The sequence below is a fragment of the Esox lucius genome, chromosome 10 (genome assembly GCF_011004845.1).
Source record: "Esox lucius isolate fEsoLuc1 chromosome 10, fEsoLuc1.pri, whole genome shotgun sequence".
Taxonomy (NCBI): domain Eukaryota; kingdom Metazoa; phylum Chordata; class Actinopteri; order Esociformes; family Esocidae; genus Esox; species Esox lucius.
In genome coordinates this window covers 19,418,546-19,427,411 of record NC_047578.1, presented here as the reverse complement: position 1 = coordinate 19,427,411, position 8,866 = coordinate 19,418,546, and positions in this window count along the sequence as shown.

Genomic DNA, 8,866 nt, shown 5'->3' with positions numbered 1-8,866 from the left:
ACCCGTTACTGGGGGAGATGTACATTATGGGGCAGAGTTGAGAGCCTAGACTGTTACACCAAATTCTGTACATTTTTTAAATGCATTTCAGGATCAATGTAAGAAATTTGGCTGAATTCATGTGTTTATGAATTTTGAAAGATATTATGAAAAAGTGTCTGTCAATAAATTAAGGAGACAACTTTTTAAGGTATTGTTCTTCAGGGAATACCACTAGACCTGTACTGGATCAGGCGTTACAATGTGTTGTCCAAAAGCTATGTTTTCTTAGCTTCATGCATCTCAATTAATGCTATACTTTTACTAAAAGTGGTCAAGAAAGATGCAAGGTTATACAGTAGGTCAATATTTCAGTGTTTCTGTAGCTAATTGGGTGCAGAATACATCTTTGTGATGTGTTTTTTGGGGATAGGTATATGTTTCATGCATTGTTTTCATTGTATTTTAAATTATTTCAAATTATTGTAAATATTGTTTTTAAATGTTTTGCTCTTAGTAATATAACTTCACCCTAGAGCCTTTTTGAAAAACTTTCAATGGTTTTCTAAACCAAGAATATGTAACACTCTTGAATAAATGTGAAGTCCCTTAAAAACACATTGCCATATTGTCATAAAAAAACAATAAACAGATACCACCCCTTTCTGGAATCTGTTTCAGAGTATAAGAACATGATAAAGACTGCACCTGGCCTCTAATATGACATTATTAACATTGTTTTATGGATGATTCAACAATTGAAACAACAGTCTGGCTGCTCAAGACAACATTTTATTCTGTAATCAAACATTTATTGAGTATTTTTTATTTCCATTTCTATTTACCTACCAGTAATGTTATAATAAATATTTCACATGTAAAGGCATAAAGCAACATACACTCACCTAAAGGATTATTAGGAACACCTGTTCAATTTCTCATTAATGCAATTATCTAATCAACCAATCACATGGCAGTTGCTTCAATGCATTTAGGGGTGTGGTCTTGGTCAAGACCATCTCTTGAACTCCAAACTGAATGTCAGAATGGGAAAGAAAGGTGATTTAAGCAATTTTGAGTGTGGCATGGTTTTTGGTGCCAGACAGGCCGGTCTGAGTATTTCACAATCTGCTCAGTTACTGGGATTTTCACGCACAACCACTTCTAGGGATTACAAAGAATGGTGTGAAAAGGGAAAAACATCCAGTATGCGGCAGTCCTGTGGGCGAAAATGCCTTGTTGATGCTAGAGGTCAGAGGAGAATGGGCTGACTGATTCAAGCTGATTGAAGAGCAACTTTGACTGAAATAACCACTCTTTACAACTGAGGTATGCAGCAAAGCATTTGTGAAGCCACAACACGCACAACCTTGAGGCGGATGGGCTACAACAGCAGAAGACCCCACCGGGTACCACTCATCTCCACTACAAATAGGAAAAAGAGGCTACAATTTGCACAAGCTCCCCAAAATTGGACAGTTGAAGACTGGAAGAATGTTGCCTGGTCTGATGAGTCTCGATTTCTGTTGGGACATTCAGATGGTAGAGTCAGAATTTGGCGTAAACAGAATGAGAACACGGATCCATCATGCCTTGTTACCACTGTGCAGGCTGGTAGTGGTGGTGTAATGGTGTGGGGGATGTTTTCTTGGCACACTTAGTGCCAATTGGGCATCGTTTAAATGCCACGGCCTACCTGAGCATTGATTCTGACCATGTCCATCCCTTTATGACCACCATGTACCCATCCTCTGATGGCTACTTCCAGCAGCATAATGCACCATGTCACAAAGCTTGAATCATTTCAAATTGGTTTCTTGAACATGACAATTAGTTCACTGTACTGAAATGGCCCCCGCAGACACCAGATCTCAACCCAATAGAGCATCTTTTGGATGTGGTGGAACGGGAGCTTCGTGCCCTGGATGTGCATCCCACAAATCTCCATCAACTGCAAGATGCTATCCTATCAATATGGGCCAATATTTCCAAAGAATGCTTTCGGCACCTTGTTGAATCAATGCCACGTAGAATAAAGGCAGTTCTGAAGGCAAAAGGGGGTCAAACACAGTATTAGTATGGTGTTCCTAATAATCCTTTAGGGGAGTGTATAATGCTTTTCTAATGTAACGAGGACGCGCGTGGAGGACGCGCGCCACCCCTCCCGACGTGGTGTTCGGCACACGTCATCGCCAGCCTTCTAGCCACGCCGCTCCTCCTCCCACGGCACTGTCATGTTTTGTTATTGCACACACCTGGTGTCCATTCCCTCATTAGATCGCATATATAAGTTCCTGTGTTTCTGGGTGTCTTTGTGTGGTATTGGTTCTATGTCATTTGACTGTATCGGAGGGTACTTGTGCACGCTTGTATGCGCTGTTGCACTTTTGTTTTGCGTGCCATTTTTCACGTTGTGGATAATACAAGAAACATTCATCACCTCCCTGCATTTGGCTCGCCTTTTTTAAACACACACCCATCGTGACATCTAATAAAGTATTCACTGTATGATCCATTTTGTGTTTATGACAATAAAAAGAAAGTGCAGTTTCTTTGCACATCCTTTTATTCTACCACATTTTCAACAGTACACGCCAAAATTGAGTTTTATTGTTCCCAAAACACAGCCTGCTATAAATGAACTTTATACAAGACAGGAGGATGGATTGGTGATAAGAGAACTGTAAGCAACTGAGCCATAACTGATTCTGTATGGTGTAGAAAAACCTGAGTATGACTGTAGCTGAAGTGCAGTAAATTATTCAAATAAAACATTTTGGACTTTGTACCAACAACTTTCTGATTGGGTGCAATACAGGAGTTTACTTCTTAAGGAAAGCCAACGGCGCACATTTGTAGCACATTGAGCAGACCTGAATTCAACACTGAATTTAGAATATCTGTATATGTCATATAATACAGCCTTAAAGATGTATTTTATTGTTGTTTTGCTGTTGTTTGGGACAATTTCAAGAATGTAATAACGTTTCGGTACATAGACCTTCATCTGGTTATTTTACAATACAGAAGTAAAGACCATCTTAAGTAGATAGGTTGGCTAAGGTGGACCAAATAAATCTCCCTCACATTACACGTCACTTATTAAGAGACATAAAGAGGTGTTCTCACAAGTGACTACAGCCCTCACATTTTTGTAAATATTTGATTATATCTGTTCATGTGAAGAAACACTGAAGAAATGACACTTTGCTACAATGTAAAGTAGTGAGTTTCCAGCTTGTATAACAGTATAAATAACACAACACACAGCCATTAATGTCTAAACCGCTGGCAACAAAAGTGAGTACACCCCTAAGTGAAAATGTCCAAATTGGGCCAATATTCTGTGTCAATATTCTGTGTGGCTGCCATCATTTTCCAGCACTGCCTTAACCCTCTTGGGCATGGAGTTCACCAGAGCTTCACGGGTTGCCACTGGAGTCCCCTTCCACTCCTCCATGACGACATCACAGAGCTAGTGGATGTTAGAGTCCTTGCGCTTGTCCACCTTCCGTTTGAGGATGCCCCACAGATGCTCAATAGGGTTTAGGTCTGGAGACATGCTTGGCCAGTCCTACCATCAGCTTCTTTAGAAAGGCAGTGGTCGTCTTGGATGTGTGTTTGGGATCATTATCATGTTGGAATACTGCCCTGGGGCCCAGTCTCTAAAGGGAGAGGATCATACTCTGCTTCAGTATGTCACAGTACATGTTGGCCTTCATGGTTCTCTCAATGAACTGTAGCTCCCCATTGCCAGCAGCACTCATGCAGCCCCAGACCATGACACTCCCAACAACATGCTTGACTGTAGACAAGACACACTTGTCTTTGTACTCCTCACCTGGTTGCCATCACACACGCTTGACACCATCTGAACCAAATAGGTTTATCTTGGTCTCATCAGACCACAGAACATGGTTCCAGTAATCCATGTCCTTAGTCTGCTTGTCTTCAGCAAACTGTTTGCGGGCTATCTTGTGCATCATCTTTAGAAGAGGCTTCCTTCTGGGACGAGAGCCATGCAGACCAATTTGATTCAGTGTGGGGCGTATTGTCTGAGCACTGACAGGCTGACCTCCCACCCCTCCAACCTCTGCAGCAATGCTGGCAGTACTCATACGTCTATTTCCCAAAGACAACCTCTGGATATGATGCTGAGCATGTGCACTCAACTTCTTTGGTTGACCATGTCGAGGCCTGTTCTGAGTGGAACCTGTCCTGTCAAACCACTGTATGGTCTTGGCCACCGTGCTGCAGCTCAGTTTCAGGGTCTTGGCAATCTACTTATAGCTTTGGCCATCTTTATGTAGAGCAACAATTCTTTTTTTCAGATCCTCAGAGAGTTATTTGCCATGAGGTGGCATGTTGAACTTCCAGTGACCTGTATGAGGGAGTGTGAGAGCGATGACAACAAATGTATCCCCATTCACATCTGAGACCTTGTAACACTAACGAGTCACATGACACCAGGGAGGGAAAATGCCAGCGGTTTAGACATTAATGGCTTTGTGTTGTGTTATTTTGAGGGGACAGCAAATTTACACTGTTATACAAGCTGTACACTCACTACTTTACATTGTAGCAAAGTGTCATTTCTTCAGTGTTGTCACATGAACATCGCATCGCATCGCATCATCTTCCGCTTAATCCGGGGCCGGGTCGCGGGGGCAGCAGTCTAAGCAGGGATGCCCAGACTTCCCTCTCCCCAGACACTTCCTCCAGCTCTTCCGGGGGGACACCGAGGCGTTCCCAGGCCAGCCGGGAGACATAGTCCCTCCAGCGTGTCCTAGGTCTTCCCCGGGGTCTCTTCCCGGTGGGACGGGACCGGAACACCTTCCCAGGAAGGCGTTCCGGAGGCATCCGAAACAGATGCCCAAGCCACCTCAGCTGACCCCTCTCGATGTGGAGGAGCAGCGGCTCTACTCTGAGCTCCTCCCGGGTGACCGAGCTTCTCACCCTCTCTCTAAGGGATCGCCCAGCCACCCTGCGGAGAAAGCTCATTTCGGCCGCCTGTATCCGGGATCTTGTCCTTTCGGTCATGACCCAAAGCTCATGACCATAGGTGAGAGTAGGAACGTAGATTGACCGGTAAATCGAGAGCTTCGCCTTACGGCTCAGCTCTTTCTTCACCGCGACAGACCGATACATCGACCGCATTACTGCAGAAGCTGCACCGATCCGTCTGTCAATCTCCCGTTCCATCCTTCCCTCACTCGTGAACAGGACCCCTAGATACTTAAACTCCTCCACTTGAGGCAGGCACTCTCCACCAACCTGAAGTGGGCAAGCCACCCTTTTCCGACTGAGGACCATGGCCTCGGATTTGGAGGTACTGATTTTCATCCCCACCGCTTCACACTCGGCTGCAAACCGTCCAAGTGCATGCTGAAGGTCCTGGCTTGAAGGGGCCAACACGACAACATCATCCGCAAAGAGCAGAGACGAAATCGTGTGGTCCCCAAACCTGACACCCTCCGGCCCCTGGCTGCGCCTAGAAATTCTGTCCATAAAAATTACAAACAGAACCGGTGACAAAGGGCAGCCCTGCCGGAGTCCAACATGCACAGGGAACAAGTCTGACTTACTGCCGGCAATGCGGACCAAGCTCCTGCTTCGGTCGTACAGGGACCTGACAGCCCTTAGCAAAGGACCCAGGACCCCATATTCCCGAAGCACTCTCCACAGGATGCCACGAGGGACACAGTCGAATGCCTTCTCCAAATCCACAAAACACATGTGGACTGGTTGGGCAAACTCCCATGAACCCTCCATCACCCTGTAGAGGGTATAGAGCTGGTCCAGTGTTCCGCGGCCTGGACGAAAACCACACTGTTCCTCCTGAATCCGAGGTTCTACTATCGGCCATATTCTCCTCTCCAGAACCCTGGCATAGACTTTCCCGGGGAGGCTGAGAAGTGTGATCCCCCTATAGTTGGAACACACCCTCCGGTCCCCCTTCTTATAAAGAGGGACCACCACCCCGGTCTGCCATCCCAGAGGCACTGTCCCCGACTGCCACGCGATGTTGCACAGGCGTGTCAGCCAAGACAGCCCCACAACATCCAGAGACTTGAGGTACTCAGGGCGGATCTCATCCACCCCCGGTGCCTTGCCACCGAGGAGTTTCTTAACCACCTCGGTGACTTCAGCCCGGGTGATGGACGAGTCCACCTCTGAGCCCTCATCCTCTGCTTCCTCAATGGAAGACGTGACGGCGGGATTGAGGAGATCCTCGAAGTACTCCTTCCACCGCCCGACGACATCCCCAGTTGAGGTCAACAGCTGCCCACCTCTACTGTAAACAGCGTTGGTAGGGCACTGTTTCCCTCTCCTGAGGCGCCGGATGGTTTGCCAGAATCTCTTCGAGGCCAGCCGATAGTCCTTCTCCATGGCCTCACCGAACTCCTCCCAGGCCCGAGTTTTTGCCTCCACAACCACCCGGGCTGCAGTCCGCTTGGCCTGTCGGTACCCGTCAGCTGCCTCTGGAGTCCCACAAGCCAACCAGGCCTGATAGGACTCCTTCTTCAGCTTGACAGCATCCCTTACTTCCGGTGTCCACCACCGGGTTCGGGGATTGCCGCCTCGACAGGCACCGGAGACCTTACGGCCACAGCTCCGAGCGGCCGCTTCGACAATGGCGGTGGAGAACATGGTCCACTCGGACTCAATATCTCCAGCCTCCCTCGGGATCCAGTCGAAGCTCTGCCGGAGGTGGGAGTTAAAGATCTCTCTGACAGGAGACTCGGCCAGACGTTCCCAGCAGACCCTTACAGTACGCTTGGGCCTGCCGAGTCTGTCCAGCTTCCTCCCCCGCCATCGGATCCAACTCACAACCAGGTGGTGACCAGTTGACAGCTCCGCCCCTCTCTTCACCCGAGTGTCCAAGACATGTGGCCGCAGGTCAGATGAAACGACAACAAAGTCGATCATCGACCTGCGGCCTAGGGTGTCCTGGTGCCACGTGCACTGATGGACACCCTTATGCTTGAACATGGTGTTCGTTATGGACAAACTGTGACTAGCACAGAAGTCCAATAACTGAACACCGCTCGGGTTCAGATCAGGGGGGCCGTTCCTCCCAATCACGCCCCTCCAGGTGTCACTGTCGTTGCCCACGTGGGCGTTGAAGTCCCCCAGTAGAATGATAGAGTCCCCAGTCGGAGCACTTTCCAGCACCCCTCCCAGAGACTCCAAGAAGGTCGGGTACTCTGCACTGCCGTTCGGCCCGTAGGCACAAACAACAGTGAGAGACCTATTCCCGACCCGTAGGCGCAGGGAAACGACCCTCTCGTTCACCGGGGTAAACTCCAACACATGGCGGCAGAGCTGGGGAGCTATAAGCAAACCCACACCAGCCCGCCGCCTCTCACCATGGGCAACTCCAGAGTGGTGAAGAGTCCATCCTCTCTCAAGGAGTGTGGTTCCAGAGCCCAAGCCGTGCGTAGAGGTGATCCCGACTACCTCTAGTCGGAACCTCTCAACCTCACGCACCATCTCAGGCTCCTTCCCCGCCAGCGAGGTGACATTCCACGTCCCTAGAGCTAGTTTCCGTGTCCGGGGATCGGGTTGTCTAGGCCCCCGCCTTCGACTGCCGCCCGATCCTCTCTGCACCGGCCCCTTATGGTCCCTCCTGTGGGTGGTGAGCCCACTGGAGGGCGGCCCCATGTCGCTCGTTCGGGCTGGGCCCGGCCGGGCCCCATGGGGAAAGGCCCGGCCACCAGGCGCTCGCGAACGAGCCCCAACCCCGGGCCTGGCTCCAGGGTGGGGCCCCGGCTGCGCCATGCCGGGCGACGTCACAGAACACATGATTTCTTTTCTTCATTAAGGGGTTTTTGAACCGCTCTTAGTCTGACCCGTCGCCTAGGACCTGTTTGCCTTGGGAGACCCTACCAGGGGCATATAGCCCCAGACAACATAGCTCCTAGGGTCACTCGGGTACTCAAACCCCTCCACCACGTTAAGGTGGCAGTTCAAGGAGAGGTACATGAACAGATATAATCAAATATTTACAAAAATGTGAGGGGTGTACTAACTTATATGATAGTGTATGTAACCACAAAAGCGTCATATAAACAATACAAAGAATTCTTTGCACTTGGCTAAAGCTCACAATAAAGAACATTAAGAATGCAGATATGATAACACTACCATACCAAGTATAATAATAATACATACCATCCAAATCAAATCAGAGCTTGAAAAGATGTCACGGATTTAAGTCAATACATATATGAAGAAACCAGATAAAAGAGAAATCCACCGAAAACATCATAGTTTAACATGAGGTAGTAATTGCAGAATAAGTCTAAAATGGCCAACATGGCAAACAGAAGGAAAGCATGTCATAACATCACGTTAAGGAGTAGCTCATCATTCAAACCCCTAGGTACCAAGGTCTGTAACGTGAAGATCCAGAAAGCTTCACCTCTGTTTAGCAACTGGTCAAGATCACCACTTCTACATGGTGGGCATACTTTTTCAATGCCACAAAAACACAAGGTTGAAATGTCATGTTCAGGGTCTAATTCAGGGTCCAATTTTAAAATATGCCAATGTTTCTTGAAGACTGGTTTTATAACATGGGGGATGTCGTGTTTGTTACTAATAAAGAAAGACTCGACACAAGCGTCTGCTATGTACTTCACGTGTACATTTTTACTGAACCGGAACTGCACTCAAACTCGTACATACTAGATGTCACCACAAGTTGGCAGGCTTATCACAAGAATGATGATGCCCAATAGTACATACATTACACTTTCCTTCCCCACTAGATTACTCATACAAAAAAAACTTAAACGCATAACTTAACCTACTGCATGACATTACAGTTAATCAAACAGTGTTGCTAATTAAACATAGCTACAAATCAAGCTTTTGTGGGGGT